A 20,904-nucleotide genomic window follows, 5' to 3' on the forward strand; every position below is an offset into this window, starting at 1 on the left:
ACAGGGCATTTATTTATTTTATTTTTTCGTTCCTTAAACTTTTCTTTGTCATGTTTGTAGTATCAATATATTTCATATTAAATCATAAACATAATTAAAATAAACAAAAGAAATAACCTGTTGTGTTTTAGAGAGGAATAACTATGTCCATGATGTCTGACTTTAAAGAATTGATGAAAAAAAGTATGGTGTGAGCCTCAATGAGACAGTAACCCTTCAATGAAAGTACACAATCACACTTAACAAATCATTAATGCAGGAAAAAAGACAACACTATATAGAATTTAGACCCCCTTAAAAGATTTATTTTTCTTGTTAATAGGGACTTGAAAATAGAATTGTATTAGTACTAGAATTTTTTGGTCAATCAAATGAGAAGTGCTAGTTTTATCTAGGTAAATACAGTTATTGTAATTAACTTTCTTATTATTGCACAATGTATATACATGTAGTATTATATATTTATTATTAGTTTAACATTTACTGTACTTGAGTCTAAATGTATATTTTATTTTGTAGAATCATACTGAATATGTATTGGTTTGACCATGATTCCCACTTTAATAGAATATGACACCTGCTAGTACATGTGCACTTTGATGCATAGAAAATATAGATGTCACTGAGTCGCTCTATAGCTGCAAATTGTGAAACAATGGATTAATTCATTATTTAATACTAGTTATCTATTGTTTTTGGAAATTATGAATATGGCGTGCAGCATTATTCCATGATGATAATGTGATTTTCTGATTAAATTGGACAAGAAGAAAATTGTGCCTTGTACAAATAGGAAAATTACAAATTGTATTAAAGGAGGACCACATTACTGGAGGACTAATTACCTTGGATTATCATGATCAATTGTGAATTTGGAATAACAAAATTTCGTAGTTGCAGTGAATATTAATAGTGCAATCATACATGTACATTAATTATTTCTGAATTCCATGAATACCCAGGATAACTATATTCATTTGAAATAGCAATTTGGAATAATGAAAATGCATAGTTTCAGTGAATACTACTAATAATAGTGCATCATATCTGAATTCATGAATACTTTTAATTAGTGGATAATCAGTCATTTTAATATAATAACAATATGGATAATGTGAATTTCTAGTTTCAGTGAAATTAACAAAACAGTACATGTATATCACATCTGAAGTTTATGTTGGCATTGCAATTGTTAACTACCGCCAGCATGTCCAGGGTGTGTAAAAAGATCTTAACCAACTATGAGGGTCTCGTGCAGTCCGTGTCAATTGTTTAGAGTCAAATGACTGCTTGCTGTACTTAAATTATTAAAGTCTGAATTAGAATTAAATAAAAATCTTAATTAGCATGATTAGTCATGTTAGTGGCCAAGTGTTCATGGTTTTTGAAACAAATAAACCATGCACGTACATTAAAGTATAATTTTATTATCCCCCCTGCAACAAAAGTTGAAGTACATGCATGCAAGCCAAGAAATATGTATTACAATCTGGCAGTGGCTACAGCGTACCGTTTTGTATTTAAGCTTCACCAGATACATTTTAGAAGCTGAAATGCCTGGATACTTCCTTTAAAATGTTATGAAGTTTCTGTTATTGATTTGTTCATTGCACTTCACCTAGTTTTCATGGTACACTACATGTACATGTAACTGTTTACAAAAAAATATTACTGTTTGAACAGTCACAGTGAAATACACTTGAAGTCTTAAATGTATAACGTATGTATATTAATGAAAATGTCATGGTTCATTGAACAATGCTTAGTTTTTGTGGTTTGATCTATTTCCAAATGTTTCTCAGATGCTACAGTATAAACAACATGTACATGCATGACATGTATAGGATCACTATTTTTGGCATATTAATATTGGATATTCATAAGTTAGTTTTCATGGTTTGGATGTTAAGAATGTTAAGTATATTTCACAGACAGTATAAATCACTAAATTTTGGGTATCATGGGTATGGAATGTCAGTTTGTAGGGTGTACATCATCTAGCTGTCTGGCATGGTTAATTTGACTGCAACTTCATTTTCAAAGGTTAATGAAAATTGAAAGTTTATGTGATACTTGTACATGTAGTAAAACCTTCATACATGTAGGCAAAGCAGAGATGACATTTCAGCATTTGCACAGTCACTCTTGTTTACATCTGACACCAGTGATCATGTCTACATCTTGATTGTACATATGTACAGTAGCTGCTTTTTGATAACAAAAGTCTGACAACTATTAACAATTGTTATAATTCATTTGATAATACATGTAATACTAGGTATTTTAGTCTAGTATAACATATAAAAAAGAAGATGTGGTATGATTGCCAATGAGACAACTATCCACAAAAGACCAAAATGACACAAACATTAACAATTTAAGGTAACCGTACGGCCTTCAACAATGAGGAAAGCCCATAACACATAGTCAGCTATAAAAGGCCCTGATAAGACAATGTAAAACAATTCAAACGAGAAAACTAACGGCCTTATTTATTTAAAAAAAATGAACGAAAAACAAATATGTAACACATAAACAAACGACAACCACTGAATTACAGGCTACTGACTTGGGACAGGCACATACATAAATAATGTGGCGGGGTTAAACATGTTAGCGAGTTCCCAATCCTCCCACTAACCTGGGACATTGGTATAACATGTATACTGTATGATAACCAGAATAAGGAGATGTGGTATGAATTTCAATAAGACAACCATCAACCGTAAACCAAGACAGGGATCTCCATGGATGAAAATTGAACGATGGAGGAACTTCAAGTGAAGTGATGTAATTGTTAGTAACTGTACATCCTTCAACAATGAGCAAAATCAGTTCCCCATAAGTGTGATAATGAAAAACCTATAACAGGCCTAGCTATATTAGATAATGTAACACCGTGTAAACAAGTTCAGATGAGAAACCCAAGTTGGATTTTTATACCATGTATACAAAAGCAACATTGATACGTCAGTGATGAGAAATATAATATTGTGGTTAATCAAAGACTTGTACTATAAAAGTTGATCATCTGCCCTTTAATATTCATGTTTTTCTACAAATCAATTCTATCTGCTTTTGAATAAATGCCTTCTTAATATATATCCCAAGATGTTAAGCAACATTTTCCCATTGTTTTCCATAAACACAATAAGCATTACAAAGTCTTACATGTATAAAGCACTAAACCATTATAGGTCAATGTATAGCCTCAGGCGCAGATCCAAAGGGTGGGGGGGGGATTCCGGGGGTTTTAACCCCCTTTTTTGGACGATCAAGGCATTTGAATGGGTACATGTAATTGGAACCCCCCTTTGTCCTGGGTTAGTAACAACTCCTTTTTAAAATGGCTGGATCCGCTCCTTGGCCTTCAACATGGAGCCTCGGCTCACACCTAACAAAAAAATATAAAGGGACCCAAAATATTGTCAGTACATAATTATCTATCTATCTATCTAGTAACATTGTTAGTTTTCTTTACTGATTGAATAATATGTCATTATTGTACAAGCATTTATGGGATTAAATAATTTGAATTTGAACAATTGAAATGGGAAAATATTTTGGATAAACGTTAGCACATCTGATCAACTGAAACCATACAAGAGAATCCGATGTCAGTCTTTAGAATTTAATAAGACCGAAGTCTAAAGAATACATCAAGTTCTAAAAAGTGATGTGAAAAAAATAAAAGAATTAAGATTTGATTTCCCTGTCTTAAACCATGCGAGTTTTCATGTTTTGAACATTTGAACTTTCACTTGCGCTAGTTATTTTGTCGGGTCTTGAACAGTACGTCCATCTACTAGTATTTACATAAATTATGTATGGTAAATTCTTTGCGAAAAATCCGGTGAAAATATGAATTTTTCTCGCGAGTGATAATATTTTTTTACCTCAATTATGAATGCTGACGTGCTATTTACCTGTATCATGTGTATCAATTACAATTGAACTTCAAATAGACCATTCCGTACAATGTACAATACAAAGTCGAGTTAATATTGACCTATTCAAAAATAAAATACGGTAAAATAAAATAAATTAAATTCAGATAGATTTAAGATTTGTTTTCCATAGCTGCAAAAGATGTGTTAAATGTCTGATTTTTTTTACATGTATAGAAATCAAAATGATTATACGGCAATATTTATAATTTTACAAGAAATGTAGCCCCCCAAAAATTAGTGTGTGAAATAAGCCCTCAAGAAAATATAAAGCAGTTTTATGTGGGGATAAGTTTGACAAGTGCGTGTATTAGGAGTTCCCCGCTACTAGGTTTAGAGTATATCATGTATATTCAGCGTTATTATGAAGGGATGTGATTCGTAAAACTACGGGTATTGAAAACAACCGTGTATGCATGAATGATTTTACACCTAACTAATTTAATAGAAAAATAATTAAATTGTTATTTAGATGATATAAAAATTGTCAACTTTTAATTCAGTTATAAAGATACATTTGGTAACAAATATATTGGGTAACGTTTTTCGATTTTTCTGTTAGTAGATATATCTTTTATCTAGTGAAATTGCAGGTATCTAGTGTTGGTTCCGATTTTATTGGTTCGAAGAGATAAGGGCGAGGAAGTGTTAAAAAAATATATAAATTCAGCACATTCACTAAATAACCGAGGAATACAAAAATGTGTTCAGCGGCAAATATTTCAAAATACTTCTTTTTTAAATCAATATCTATCTAAAATTAATGTATTACATTGGAGTGATAGTTGTTTCTCTTTGTCACAACCTTATATTTCACACAGTAAATTTTTTTTTACAAATAATTGAATCTATATCCCTGACTGTTAGACATTTTGTATCCGTGACTTTTAAGTGTACACGAAGATCAATGTTTGGAAGTTGCTACGCTTATAAATTAGCTATGCCTATACAATGGTTGTAGCTATCATATTTTAACTGTTACAACTTTTTCTGCGTTTAAACAGTTTATTTATGACTGTTTCAACGTTTTCCGTGTTGGTACAGTAATTAAATGACTGTTACAACTTTCAAATGGTTGCATCAGTTTTATTACGACTGTGACAACCCTTTAGGCGTTTAATCAGTTTATTTATGACTGTTGCAACGTTTTTCGAGTTGGGACAGTTGTAAATCAACTGTTACAACTTTAAAATAGTTGTATCAGTCCTTTAATAACGGTGACAGTTATTTCTTGCGTTGTTACAGTCGATTTATGTTGTAGACAAACACTTTTAAAGTTGGGACAGTTACAAAAAAACTGCAGCAGTGAAATTTAACAACTGTTACAACTTTAACAAACATTATCAGTCTTAGAACGACTGTTACTGGTATGGACAGACGTTTTTTCGTCCAGTAGTGTAAAACGTCTTTGAATAGTTCAAAGTAGAATAACGAAATAAGTAATTCTTTTGTTGTCATATAAGAGAAATGACATCAAACAAAAAATAACAACAACAAAAAATATCTGATTTTAACACAAATACGTATATAGATAAATATGTATTCAAACATAATTAACTAAGAGTCCCTTGTCCTCAGCTCTAAAGACTGTTTTATAAAGGGACCTTTTTCATTTGGTTTATATTGGAAAGATTTTATAGCTAACAGTGTTCTGTGGTCTCGAGGTATTTGTAGATATCTACCCTTTTCTATGAGTACATTGTGGGCAATAATATCGATTGGAAATGGGTTATGTGGTGATTTATTCCATTAATTTTATTTTTAAGCAGTCAAATGTGACAAAAAAATCATAAACTATTCGACTTGTTTGTAAGTACTCGTGATGATCGTATTGTTGAAGACCGTTCTTTCATTCGTAGGCATCTTTGTTGTAATATTTCGGTCTCTTCGATGTGTTCGTAAGTGCTCTTGTAGAAATGAATTGTAATGGAAGCTTTTGACAGTCATTAGGCATACTTTAAAGTGATAATGTTATGTATACCAGACCTGGGCATGTTTACTTAGAATATTTATAATTATTAAAATGCATGTTTTATTCATAATTTGCTTCTTGTGGCACAATCCCATCTCAAGATATGGAAATCGAAAAAAGACAAGTCAACAGTGTCAAGATGTAATGCTGTTTGTTTTCAGGTAACTTCAATTATGTTCTATTTGCTAAAGCGACAGGTAAACATTTAACAGCAACGTTTCTTATAGAGTAAATCTGAACCGTTATACACTGTTAATTGAATGGCAAAGCAAATAATTTGAAATACAACATTGAAAACAGCTGAAACTATAATAATAAGATCATTGTGTTGCTTGGATATAACTCTCTCACAAATACGTGTTGAGAACTGTTCCGGCCAATGTCAAAACGGGTAAACAATAAAATTACGACTCTGTTATATCTATTTATTCTAAGTTGCATTCTTTTTCCCAACTTAATACAGATAATCTAGAATGACATGACATACTTGCACACTAAACATATTCAAACACTGTTATTGAACTTGGGAATTAATTTTGGGATAAGTGACGAATTGTTGACATACATAAGTATTTGTATACTGAACAATAGACAGTTGATAGAAAAAAAACACTTCGAACTGCAACATATATTACTACAATGTTGGGAAATCCGCATTTCACACCTAAACACTCTCAAAACTTCAGAGTAAAATATGTTACTGACTGTCAAAAGTATATTTTATGTGTATTGTTGTGCGCATGTGTATCTCACATTGGTTAGATGTATAGGGATAGGTTGAGATCTAAATAAAAACAAATTCTGCCCCATTGCAAGTTTGCTACTGTTACAAGTGAGGAACCCCTAGTCTTATGTGTATTTTTAATTGCCGATCATTTGAAAGTTTAAAGTAAAGTCTGGTATTATTTCGTTATACTAGTGAACATTGTTTAGAGGTCAGCTGAAGCCCGCATATCTTGGAAAAGGGAATGGGGGATCTCGCAGCGTTTTGGATCCATTGGTGGCATTGGGCTGTTTTTTCTCTTTGTTCTAGTTGTTGTTGTGTTCAAAATGTATAATAAGATGCATCTTTGCATAATTTACTTACACTCTAATATTGCATACACGGGTAATCAATTTAATGTTTTATTATAAATATTAAAGTTTTATCTTTCAACAAGTACGCTTGCTTGATATTTATATATTAAAAAACAAAAACACATAAAAAGATAGTCATTCTATAAAGTATTTTAAGAGACTACATTTAACAGTATAAAACAAAGGACTATATAGTTACATTTTTAATGTTAAAAGAGCGAAATGAAAAGACACGTTAGCCCTGATCATATATTTCTGCTATTTATACGAATGTGTCGAAATAATTCTACGTAGGTCCGTCATAAAGAAGCTTCACATTACAATCACTCTCTGGAAATTGAATGCAGACGAACAAATAGGAATGGAAACGTTAGGCTCTTGGCAAAAAATCGAGAAGGACTATAAAACCAACAAAAACGACAATTACTGTTATACCGACACACCCTATATAAAACAATGATTTTCGAGGATCGATTGCGCTCTGTTGGCTCCTTTTATATGATGATAATGTTTTCCTATCTACTCTTAATTGATCAACCAGGACATTGTTGTTTGGGGTAACCTATACTTTAGGACAACTACAGGTACATGTAATGGTTGTTGATACCGTAGATGTAGAAATAGGGGATGGTTTGGTAATGGTTGTTGATACCGTAGATGTAGAAATAGGGGATGATTCGGTAATGGTTGTTGATACCGTAGATGTTGATGCAGCTGTGTAATCATTTATTACGGAGTCAACATTTGTTGTGTTCTCGATTGCTTGTCATTAGGTCTTGTTGTCTGTGACAAACCGATTGCTTCATTATTCATGATAATTTGTCGCGTGTACGTTTGTGACCGTATGGATGTACCTTGAGATATCGTTGACATGTAATTGGTTAATTGATAATGGATATCTTGTAACATCAGTTGAAAGTAACGAGTTATAGGCTTGCGTGGCCCTGGTCTTGCCTCCTCTGTCATGGTAGGAATGTCTTCAAAAGAAAAAGGAAAAAAAATACAACAGTATCTCATAATGGCTATAGAAATATTGACTGGTTGGACCCAAAATTAACAATCCAGATTTACTCATATTTTGTAAAGAAAACCACAGAAATCGACACTACTCAGGTTTACGATCACTTGTTAACCGCTGGGCTACTTACTAAATGTATATTTCCGCGTTTTTAGATCTATAGTTTCCAGAATAGTAGTTTTTCTAACAAGAATCTGAAATACTCTGATCTTCATATGTTCTTTTGATAACATCGGCCAATTTAACTCCCACATAGACCTATTTTAAGGTGTGTATCTAGATCTTAAACGACAAAACCAGATTTAAATGAAAGGTTATAATAAATTTCATGTCATGGCACTGTATCAATGTGTCGTTGGTTCGTTGTTACCAGGGCTTTAGTGACACTGGCATGTAATTTTAGACCTTACATTAACCTTTAGATTTCTCTGTCGTCTTTTTGAGAACTCAGTGAAGTACTACTCTGAGCACATTTTGTCCACATATATTGTAAACAAACTCATTATAGATCATTGATGGTTTCGACAGGCATTATGTAGACTCTGAACTGATTATTGAATCGGCATCATATATATTAATTCAATGTAGTGCATAGTGCATATGATGTTTACTATAAATATTTTTTTAATACTTTGGCTTAATGTTTGTAGCTAAAGATGGATTAAGATGGTAACAAAGGAAAATACATAGTTAAAATTAAGAATGCTAAAGCGATAAATTAAAGAACCGCATTTGAAAGATAGAGCAAAATACGGAAACATATCAACAAAACAGTATACTGACAAGTAGAAGTATTTAAATATATTCAATTTAGTTTGTTGTAGACTTGTACAGTTGATATGATATAAGGAATATGATTTGTGAAACTTTATGTTATCATTTAGCCTATTCAGCTCATTAAATAAGAGGTAATCTCATTTTGTTCTGAGAGACTCTTTCTTTGTTGGCCCATTGGTATCATCAGCATGCCCTCAATATATGTATCAATATTGACATGTTCATTTACTTTTTTATTACCTGATGTATAAAATATCCACTTTCCAATACCGATTTGTGTTCTTATTCCAACATTTTGAATCGACTCCAATTTAGTAGAACTAGTCCATTTGAGAAACAAAGTCCCGTTCCCTTGCAGTCCTAGTCCCATAGTGATAGTGTTATCATTCCAAGTGATAATGCATTCCTTATAATTATTACAGTCTAAAACTTTTTGAAAGTTGTAATATACTTTGGTCTCTACGATGTCTTCACCGATCCGAATACACTACACGAAATCCCGGATTTATAGAGGTATGCAAATGTTATGTAAATGTATTCAGAGACCGACATTTACATATATTTACAAACCACTGCATTTAGTTTATCTTGTCTTTACATGTTGTAAATATTAATATTTCTTGTGCTATACCCTCCTATGGGCGGTTATGAGAGACCGCGGTTTATAAAATATCTTAACACCTAATCAAACCATTTTGCAGTTAAGAATTTATATATATTTATGACCGTCGCAAAACTTTTGCAAACTTATGTATTTGTATACCTCTGCAAATGGAAATCTTTGTCATGTATTTTTCTATGATGTAAATTTATCCGCAAATGTGTTTCTTTGTCTAGGTAGCAAAGCATCATCATTCAAATGATTTTATATGGGTTATAAAGTGTAAGGTGCATCTACATTTTCCTGGTATGTAAACCAATTCAAAACGAGAACTTTATAGAGGGGTGTAAAGCATCATTTCCTTTAATCTACAGAGACCTGTCAAATGTATTGTAAAGGAATAATTTTGTTAGTCTTTATTGTCGGCTGAAATGTATGTCAAATCAGAACATATCAAAAGCCTTTGAACATATTCCGAAATGTATGGTAAATACATAGATTTGCAGACAATTTGTTTAACTGAGAAATGTGGTCAAATGATAATATCAATGACATGTGTAAATATATTGGGCATATGTAACTTTTAATACATATGCAAAGAAATGATAAAGAAAGATATTTCAGACAGCTAGAAATGTATGTGTAAATATATTGGGCATATGTAACTTTGAATACATATGCAAAGAAATGATAAAGAAAGATATTTCAAACAGCTAGAAATTTATGTGTAAATATATTGGGCATATGTAACTTTGAATACATATGCAAAGAAATGATAAAGAAAGATATTTCAGACAGCTAGAAATCTATGGTAAATAGATATATTTGCTTTTAATTTGCTACTATATTTGAAAGGTGCAGATTATATTTACAAATATTTCCATAGCATTAGTGGTCAAGCTATGATATGACAAATATAGCTGCTTTGGGATTGGTTTTGGCATATTGGTAATATCATTTATTATACATGTATTTTAATAATTTCTCGAGCTCTGTTTGGTGTCTTGCGTAAATTACTTTATCCATCAAAATCTTGTTTCTCGGTAAGTTATGATGGTTCATTCGCATAAAACGATCGTTTCCTTCGAGTATCGCTTTGAAACTTCTGGAATTGCACGAGTCATAATTCACTCTGTTTATAAAACATATAATTTTTTTTAAAGAGACATATACTACAATATGTATTATAAATGTTACTGCAGAGACATATATATACTATATATATATATATAAGTACGTCTGAAATTGCGAAAGCAAATTTACAGATCTAACATTGTTGGGTTGATGTTTAAGACGAGTTGTACTATATATATATATATATATTATGTCTTTGGTTACTGATAGTTATAATACATATATACAAATTAAGCCTGAACAATATTAGATATGCGGCCTCATTTTAAATTTAAATCGGTACCATTCGGAAGGTAATCGGTCGATTTATCAAGTTTTTATAAAAAGTCCAAGTTTCTGAAATTGAAATATTCCTTCATCGGTAGAATAGTTGTCACATAATATTTGACACAAAACACATCTTGAGAGAATGGTTTTTTTAAGAATCGGCTAGTTTGCACACATACTTAAACGTTAAATCTATTGACGAATATTTCAGTTTTGTAATATTTGTTTTCCTTATCCGTTAAGTCCAGTCACGAGATGTTGAACTCCGTATGCTTTATGAAGCTCTGTCTGCAAAAACTTTCTTGTGTGTGAGAATGAAAGTTAAACACTACAAACAAAGAACCAGTGAGTCACGTGTCATAATTGACACACATTTTACCAATGAAATCAAACAAAATTGATAGATAATATCATTCCATCGACGAGATGTCGCCCTTCCTCCGATCAACGGGGTTTATCAGCAGTTAAATGTGACAATTATCACCTTTCACAGAAAGATCTGGTCCGAAAAGATCAATAGAAGACCACCGCTAGTATCAATATCCATCAATATCAAACAATTATCATTTCTTTATGATTAATAACATCATACATTGTCTTAAAACAATGCTCCCGTTGTCATTTGATTGTGTTGTTTTTAAATACGCAAAACTAAAATAAGTTATCGAACTATCAGTCATTCGATATCTCATTTATCGCCTATTCCATCCTAACATTTTACAGCTTCCATATGTACTTTGACAGGAATCGTATTTTTTCTGTCATGATCAAATAAGTTTTAATTTTTTGTATTTTTTATTTTTTCTGCAATAATTACATTTAACATACTTTACACACTTTTTAATTGAAATAACATTGAAACAAGAATCGATGTCACAAAGTCATTTTGTTTTAACATAATTCAAGAAGATTTTTAAACGACAAATACATATTACAATTACTCTTCGATCTTTTGAATCTCTCTCTGGCAAATTTCAAACAAAAGAAAAGTATATAAAACATCTTTTATGCTTGGATCAGCATCTCAAAAACCTACAGGTTTACACAACATAAACTATACACACAACACAAAAAACAAATGACAGTCACAATACAAGTACATGTAACTTACTCAAACAGAAGGTATAAAAACCTATCTTACAAAAAACCATGGAAAACATATCTTTAAAAAATATAAGGCAATTATACCCTGTACAACAAGACGAAGTCTAGACTTATAGTTTTAGCGGAAATGTATCGTCGCTGTTATGCAAAAACCTCGTATCTCAATTTTTTGTGGAAATCTTTTTATTGATTATTTAGAATTAAATATGTATGTTCCACTGTATGCGAAAATATCTGATCTTCTAACCAATCATTAACCTGAATTCTGACATGGGACGAAAAAGTGTAGTGGGATTGGTGAGACATTTTGTTGTTCGAAAATATCGTATCTCAAAAGAAAAACACACGGCACGGCAGCTGACATCATAACAGCTACAGTTTACTGAATCAATTTTAGGTTCTCAAAGCTAATAAAGCTTAGAAATAATGTGAAAAGCTTTCAAAATACAATATAGGTGCAGACATTTTTGCTCGTCTTGGTAATTTATTGGTTAGAAGATCAGATATTTTCGCATACAGTGGAACATACACATTTAATTCTAAATAATCGATAAAAAGATTTCAGTTTTTACTGCCTGGTGTAAAATAATCAAAACCTTAGATACGAGGTTTTTGTATAACAGCGACGGTATATGATTCGTGTTTGAACAAAGCAATATCTTGCACTTCTTTCTTGGACATATTTTACGCAAAGTCTTAAAATAACTACATGTATCATTTGTCCTTTAACAGTGGAGTCGGAACATATATCATTGTACTTGCTTTCCATACAGGCGGGAAAAAGGGAAAGAGGGGCAAAATACAGAAGCTATCGTTATAGTTAAATCGCATTGATAAATGTTTAAAACTCTAAATAAGTTGATATATTAAAGAATATTTTCCAATAAAAAGATAAAACAAAAAAAAGTGACAAGCCTCTGTGTCTATGAATATATCAAGGCACATTTCTGATTTTACAATCTTTAACTTGTATCATGCATGCTTTATATAGATCAGACCGTTGGTTTTCCCGTTTGAATGATTTTACACTAGTAATTTTGGGGCCCTTTATAGCTTGTTTGTTAGGTGTGAGCTAAGGCTCCGTGTTGAAGGCCGTACTTTAACCTATAATGGTTTACTTTTTAAATTGTTATTTGTATGGAGAGTTGTCTCATTGGCACTCACACCACATCTTCCTATATCTATTTGGTACCTGGCGGATAAAAGTATTCGTCCCATTGGCTATCATACAACATCTTTTTTTACATACAAATCTTCCGTTTACGATGTTGTAATACCTATGCAGGTTGAACTTCAATTTAGAGGTTTATCTATTGAAGTTTTAGTTCTTTGGGTACCAAACGTGACCTTTAGAATTTAATTACTATAATTTTTAATTAGTTAATTATGCAAGTTGCAAATCTGGCAGAATCTATCATAAATTAAAAGTCATTGTAAGGAATGCTAACAAAATATAGTGTGTTCAAATGTAAAAAGAAATGTTAAAGTGAACTGCTTTTACGGAAGCGTGTTAGCGCCACACATTTTTTTTTAAATTTTTCTTCCTATGTTTGCGTTATAACGCAAACCTTTGCGTTATAACGCAAACATTTACGTTATAACGCAAACCTTTTCGATATAACGCAAACCTTTGCGTTATAACGCAAATATTTGCTTTATCTTATTTCTTATTTAAGATTCAAAGGAAACAGTAGTTATTAATGGAGGAGGCTGTATATAATAAAATTTATCACCTTTGTAGTAATTGCAAAGTAAACTGCTGGAATAATTAGATCATATCAATGACTAATAATGAGCAGAATAATATAAGAAGATGTGGTATGAGTGCCAATGAGAAAACTCTCCATCTAAGTCACTATTCGTAAAAGTAAACCATCATAGGCCGAATTACGGTCTTCAACACGGAGCATTGGCTCACACTAAACAACAAACTATAAAGGTCCCCAAAAACGATATCCAAGTTACTACTAGTATATATATTACAAAGAAAATTGAGTAAAATGAGGTTATACCTAAGAAAAAATTAACCCTGCTAATATAGCTATAACCGAATATAAATATACTTCCAACTGAGTAAGCTCCGTTTGAGAACTGTGTAAAGTAGGTTACATTCAAACAAGATACTCTTTAGCAATAAATGTATAGAATGAAGATGTTTTATTAATAAAATTATGTTCTCTCTATTCAAATTGCTACCCAAGCATCTTAAAAATACTTCATTATATTGAAATGAAAATTCAATGACTTTCTATCAAAGAATCTTGATCATATTCTGAGATTTAAAAAAAATGTTTCCTGATTAATAATTCATTTTAAAGCAGAAAGATCAGTTTGTCTACTTGACTTGGAGGTTTCACAATTGTATGACATTATTTTTGATCTTTCAATTTTAATATGACTATATACTAAACTATATCTATTTTCTTGTTAAATTATATACTTTTCTAATGCACAAATCAGTCTTAATTTATGTATAATTGCACTTCAGGTATTCCATTATTCCTATGCATATTTATTATAATGATTTGGCCTTGTATGTATGTTTCTTTTTTTATCTACTAATAAATCACATCCGAAATGAATGACAGACGGACATATATACAAAACTTAATGAATAATTGAAATAAAGATATTTGCGTTATAACGCAAAGATTTGCGTTAAACGCAAAAGGTTTGCGTTTAACGCAAAGGTTTGTGTTATAGCGCAAAGGTTTGCGTTATAACGCAAAGGTTTGCGTTATATCACAAAGGTTTGCGTTATAACGCAAACATAGGAAGAAAAAAAAATGTGTGGCGCTAATACGCTTCCGTAGCTTTTGGCAAGAGACACACACTCATTTCACGATTGTATCTATACTTATAATCAATGCACATAAGCTATGGACTAGTACTGCACCCGTGTTAACTAGCATTGGGGTCGCATGTCATTGTCCAGATACATCTGTACTAGCAATAGTGTTTTTTTTTGTATTTTTTTGTGTGTGTGTTTTTTGTTTTTTGCAGTTGCTATTTTCATCAACTAAGATAAAATTGGGATGCCCCTGACCACTATTACAATTTTTCAGTAAAAATTGGAATGTTGACACACATCATATGCTATGAGAATTTAAAGACGATTCAAGTAGATCAAATAAAAATTTACCGAGCGTTCCGAGAAGGATAAAGAGTATTCTAAGGGTTGCAAGCGCAACACGAGTTTAAGGGCTGTCAATCCTTCTAAGATTGCTACTAGATACACTCTTAGCAGATAAGAATAATCTTAGCACTAAGATTGTGCCAAAACTAATTTATGACAGACTGAATGCTTCGTTTTTATCAACCAAGTTTCATTAACAATTTACACAAAAAAAATAAGTTTGAATGTTAACAACACAAAGACAAAAGTACAGCAATAAAAAATGCTACCCAAGACGGCAGAGTAGAGAGGAGACATGCAACAACGCCAGCAGATGAATACAATGAACGAAAAAGTAAAAAATAACCTAAGCCTAGAACTTAATTGTTGTTAAATGAAAGTCATTAAATGAACTATCCAAATATAAATCTTGTTTATTGTAAATAATGATAATCAAACTTAATATGAACGTAACTTTTATTGTTAATCGTGTCTTTTTTGTCATGTAATTTAAATTAATGAGAGAAAATAATATATTCCATGGAAATCTATTTGTTCCTATGAATTACGGCGCTTCTTTCTTTAAAGAGTCGTAGGATAAAAGAGGGTCTAGAAAAGGAGGGAGGTGGGTGTTCTTTAATTCTTAATATTATTTACGCCATGCATGTTTTCTTTATTCTATACAAATTTTGCACATTATTCTCTATTCTTTATATTCTAGAAGCCCACTATTCTTTATTCTTAAATTGTTAGCCTATCTTTTTCTTTTCTATTTATTTTTTTCATTTTCAATGCAGTTTCGTGTTCCCCTGCAAGTGGTCAATTTTTCTTTGTATTCCACAGCTGTGTACTAATATCAAGATAACACGATACTGAATGGCATATCTCCCGATTTCTAATTTTTTTACACACACTTTTACTTTGAATCGAGTTACATCGGAATGAAACAGATATTTTGTCTAGTGTTGTAGACTATATGTATATAAAGCAATTTATGGAATTGCGAAAATAAGCTCCACATTGGTCAATTATATACTTATAATATAGAATAGAATAGGATAGAATAGAATAGAATATTGTTATTAACCAAATAAGGGCCTCGAGCAATAGTTGGTACCTCAGGGACAACAAACTTGCTATTACCCTCACACCCAGTCAATAGGTGTATATTATTTAATAAAGGATATTTAGTATGACTTATCTACAGAAAGCACCAAGAGTCGGTGCTTAAAGGGAAGTCCCTACTTGTACTTAATGCAGATGAGTCAAACTCCTAAATTATTTAAAAAATATTTTAAAAACATATATTTAGGATAATAGATTCTGGGTCCAGCCAGCAAGGATCATCAAGGAACGGTGCCAGAGAATTTGAAATTCTTCTTATGATCTGTGCAGGCTTAACAGGGTATCCAAATTCATATTAAAGAGTTATATTGAAATTAGTTATTGTAGATTATGTTGTCCTTCAATTCTTAGTGTCTTCTACATATTTATAAAATGCAAATAGTACATTGGGATCCTCATTATTCATTATCCAAATTGATTTGTTATTAATATTTAAATTTTGAAAGTTTGGACATGATTTTAATATATTTTGCATCAATTCCTCTCTTTTTAATAAATGCGTAACACATTTAAATAAAAAATGAAATTCACCCTCAACCTCACCTGAGGTGCGCCTGAGACAAATTCGGTTTTGTCGAAGAGTACCTTGGTATCTACCAGATTCAATTTGCAACTTGTGAGCAGATATTCTTAATCTAGTTATACATTTCCTTTGCTCAATATGCCGCATTATTGACAAATAATTTTCAAAACCGACGTTGCACTTGAATGTTACATAAGTTTGTAGTTTACCATCTTTATGTATATCTAGCTGGTTTTTTTTCACAATGCAGTATAGTATCCCTTAACAATCTGACCACAGTGTAGTTTAAATATTGAATATTTTTCCGGAAGATGCTTTTCTATGCCTGACATTTTTTCCCTTAAAATATTAATTGATCCATACCAAGAGTTTTTTTTTCTTCAATAGATGGCTTTGTTCTTTTATACGGAGAAAGACTAAAAACTAACGTAATATCCAGGATTGTTTACTGAATCCATGCATCTAAGATGCATGCTTTTTGTATTAGTTGTTATTAGCTTTCAACTAATTGTCAGTAACTGCTAATAGTCTAAGATCTGTACTTAAAGTCTTTTGGTTGTTCGGATGTATAAGTACCCTTCCATGTCCACTCTGTTTTTCTGAGATGTATTCAATTTGTATTCATCTGATGAGATAAGTGAACACAACAGGGATCCATGTTATGCCCAAGGTTAAGGGAGGATTGGCTCCTTTAAACGAGTTTTAACCTCGCCATATTGTGTATTGTTCCTGTCCCGAGTCAAGTAGCCTGTAATTCAGTTTGTTGGTATGTAACATATTTGTTTTGCGTTCATTATTTCGGACATAAATTAGTTCGTAAGTTTTCTCGTTTGAATTGTTTTACATAAATATTATGTCATTTCGGGGCCTTTTATAGCTGACTTTATGCGATACGGGCTTTGCTCATTGATGAAGGCAGTTCAGTGACCTATTGATGTAAATTTCATTGTTATTTGGTCTCTTGTGGAGAGTTGGCGATCAAACCACATCCCCTAATTCATATATATATAGAAACACATATGTCATCGTCCTTGTTTTTTTTTATATACATTGCTTCAAAGTTCAAAGTTGACTGATACGCTTAGAATTTGGCAGAAAACGTGTGACGTTATACTAATATAACCTTTGTATGAGGTCGATACAAGGATATATTGACCTGAAAGAAGTATATTGACTGAGGACGAAGTCCGAGGTCGATATACTTCTTTGGGTCAATATATACTGCATTGACCTCATACAAAGGCTATATTTGTTATATTATTTAAAATTTCCGACCATGTTTGTATCAAAATCGTCATTTAGGTTTGTTGGATCTTTATAGATATTACATTGTTTCCTTGACAATAACAACATATTAGTTGTTATTTCATTGACTTTTTTTTGACATCTTATGTATTTGAAGATTTTTTTTCGTCAAATAATCGATCACAGATATCATTTGTTTCAAAAGGTTAAACAATATCCTGAAATTCATTACATGACGTCACAAAGTATATCGGTTTTTAGATATTCTTAAAATAACCGTGCAATATGCTTTTTGCCGGTCAATATGCTTTTTGCTATCCGCCGTTTTCTCTCTACCTTGGAAAATATAGTTTAACATGCGAATCAAATTTTAACGCAAAGGTTTGTGTTATAGCGCAAAGGTTTGCGTTATAACGCAAAGGTTTGCGTTATATCACAAAGGTTTGCGTTAGAACGCAAACATGGGAAGAAAAAAAAAATGTGTGGCGCTAATACGCTTCCGTAGCTTTTGGCAAGAGACACACACTCATTTCACGATTGTATCTATACTTATAATCAATGCACATAAGCTATGGACTAGTACTGCACCCGTGTTAACTAGCATTGGGGTCGCATGTCATTGTCCAGATACATCTGTACTAGCAATAGTGTTTTTTTTGTATTTTTTTGTGTGTGTGTTTTTTGTTTTTTGTTTTCTCTTTGAGGGGGGGGGGGGGCTGTAAAACTATTTAAGTTTTATGAACCTATGGTCTAGTTTGTTAGGACAACAGTTGTGCGCTCGAAAAAAAAATGCAGTTGCTATTTTCATCAACTAAGATAATATTGGGATGCCCCTGACCACTATTACAATTTTTCAGTAAAAAAAAGAATGTTGACACACATCATATGCTATGAGAATTTAAAGACGATTCAAGTAGATCAAATAAAAATTTACCGAGCGTTCCGAGAAGGATAAAGAGTATTCTAAGGGTTGCAAGCGCAACACGAGTTTAAGGGCTGTCAATCCTTCTAAGATTGCTACTAGATACACTCTTAGCAGATAAGAATAATCTTAGCACTAAGATTGTGCCAAAACTAATTTATGACAGACTGAATGCTTCGTTTTTATCAACCAAGTTTCATTAACAATTTACACAAAAAAAATAAGTTTGAATGTTAACAACACAAAGACAAAAGTACAGCAATAAAAAATGCTACCCAAGACGGCAGAGTAGAGAGGAGACATGCAACAACGCCAGCAGATGAATACCATGAACGAAAAAGTAAAAAATAACCTAAGCCTAGAACTTAATTGTTGTTGAATGAAAGTCATTAAATGAACTATCCAAATATAAATCTTGTTTATTGTAAATAATGATAATCAAACTTAATATGAACGTAACTTTTATTGTTAATCGTGTCTTTTTTGTCATGTAATTTAAATTAATGAGAGAAAATAATATATTCCATGGAAATCTATTTGTTCCTATGAATTACGGCGCTTCTTTCTTTAAAGAGTCGTAGGATAAAAGAGGGTATAGAAAAGGAGGGAGGTGGGTGTTCTTTAATTCTTAATATTATTTACGCCATGCATGTTTTCTTTATTCTATACAAATTTTGCACATTATTCTCTATTCTTTATATTCTAGAAGCCCACTATTCTTTATTCTTAAATTGTTAGCCTATCTTTTTCTTTTCTATTTATTTTTGTCATTTTCAATGCAGTTTCGTGTTCCCCTGCAAGTGGTCAATTTTTCTTTGTATTCCACAGCTGTGTACTAATATCAAGATAACACGATACTGAATGGCATATCTCCCGATTTCTAATTTTTTTACACACACTTTTACTTTGAATCGAGTTACATCGGAATGAAACAGATATTTTGTCTAGTGTTGTAGACTATATGTATATAAAGCAATCTATGGAATTGCGAAAATAAGCTCCACATTGGTCAATTATATACTTATAATATAGAATAGAATAGGATAGAATAGAATAGAATATTTTTATTAACCAAATAAGGGCCTCGAGCAATAGTTGGTACCTCAGGGACAACAAACTTGCTATTACCCTCACACCCAGTCAATAGGTGTATATTATTTAATAAAGGATATTTAGTATGACTTATCTGCAGAAAGCACCAAGAGTCGGTGCTTAAAGGGAAGTCCCTACTTGTACTTAATGCAGATGAGTCAAACTCCTAAATTATTTAAAAAATATTTTAAAAACATATATTTAGGATAATAGATTCTGGGTCCAGCCAGCAAGGATCATCAAGGAACGGTGCCAGAGAATTTGAAATTCTTCTTATGATCTGTGCAGGCTTAACAGGGTATTCATATTAAAGAGTTATATTGAAATTAGTTATTGTAGATTATGTTGTCCTTCAATTCTTAGTGTCTTCTACATATTTATAAAATGCAAATAGTACATTGGGATCCTCATTATTCATTATCCAAATTGATTTGTTATTAATATTTAAATTTTGAAAGTTTGGACATGATTTTAATATATTTTGCATCAATTCCTCTCTTTTTAATAAATGCGTAACACATTTAAATAAAAAATGAAATTCACCCTCAACCTCACCTGAGGTGCGCCTGAGACAAATTCGGTTTTGTCGAAGAGTACCTTGGTATCTACCAGATTCAATTTGCAACTTGTGAGCAGATATTCTTAATCTAGTTATACATTTCCTTTGCTCAATATGTCGCATTATTGACAAATAATTTTCAAAACCGACGTTGCACTTGAATGTTACATAAGTTCGTAGTTTTCCATCTTTATGTATATCTAGCTGGGTTTTTTTCACAATGCAGTATAGTATCCCTTAACAATCTGACCACAGTGTAGTTTAAATATTGAATATTTTTCCGGAAGATGCTTTTCTATGCCTGACATTTTTTCCCTTAAAATATTAATTGATCCATACAAAGAGTTTTTTTTTCTTCAATAGATGGCTTTGTTCTTTTATACGGAGAAAGACTAAAAACTAACGTAATATCCAGGATTGTTTACT

This window comes from Mytilus galloprovincialis, chromosome 5, assembly GCF_965363235.1.
Source record: "Mytilus galloprovincialis chromosome 5, xbMytGall1.hap1.1, whole genome shotgun sequence".
NCBI lineage: Eukaryota > Metazoa > Mollusca > Bivalvia > Mytilida > Mytilidae > Mytilus > Mytilus galloprovincialis.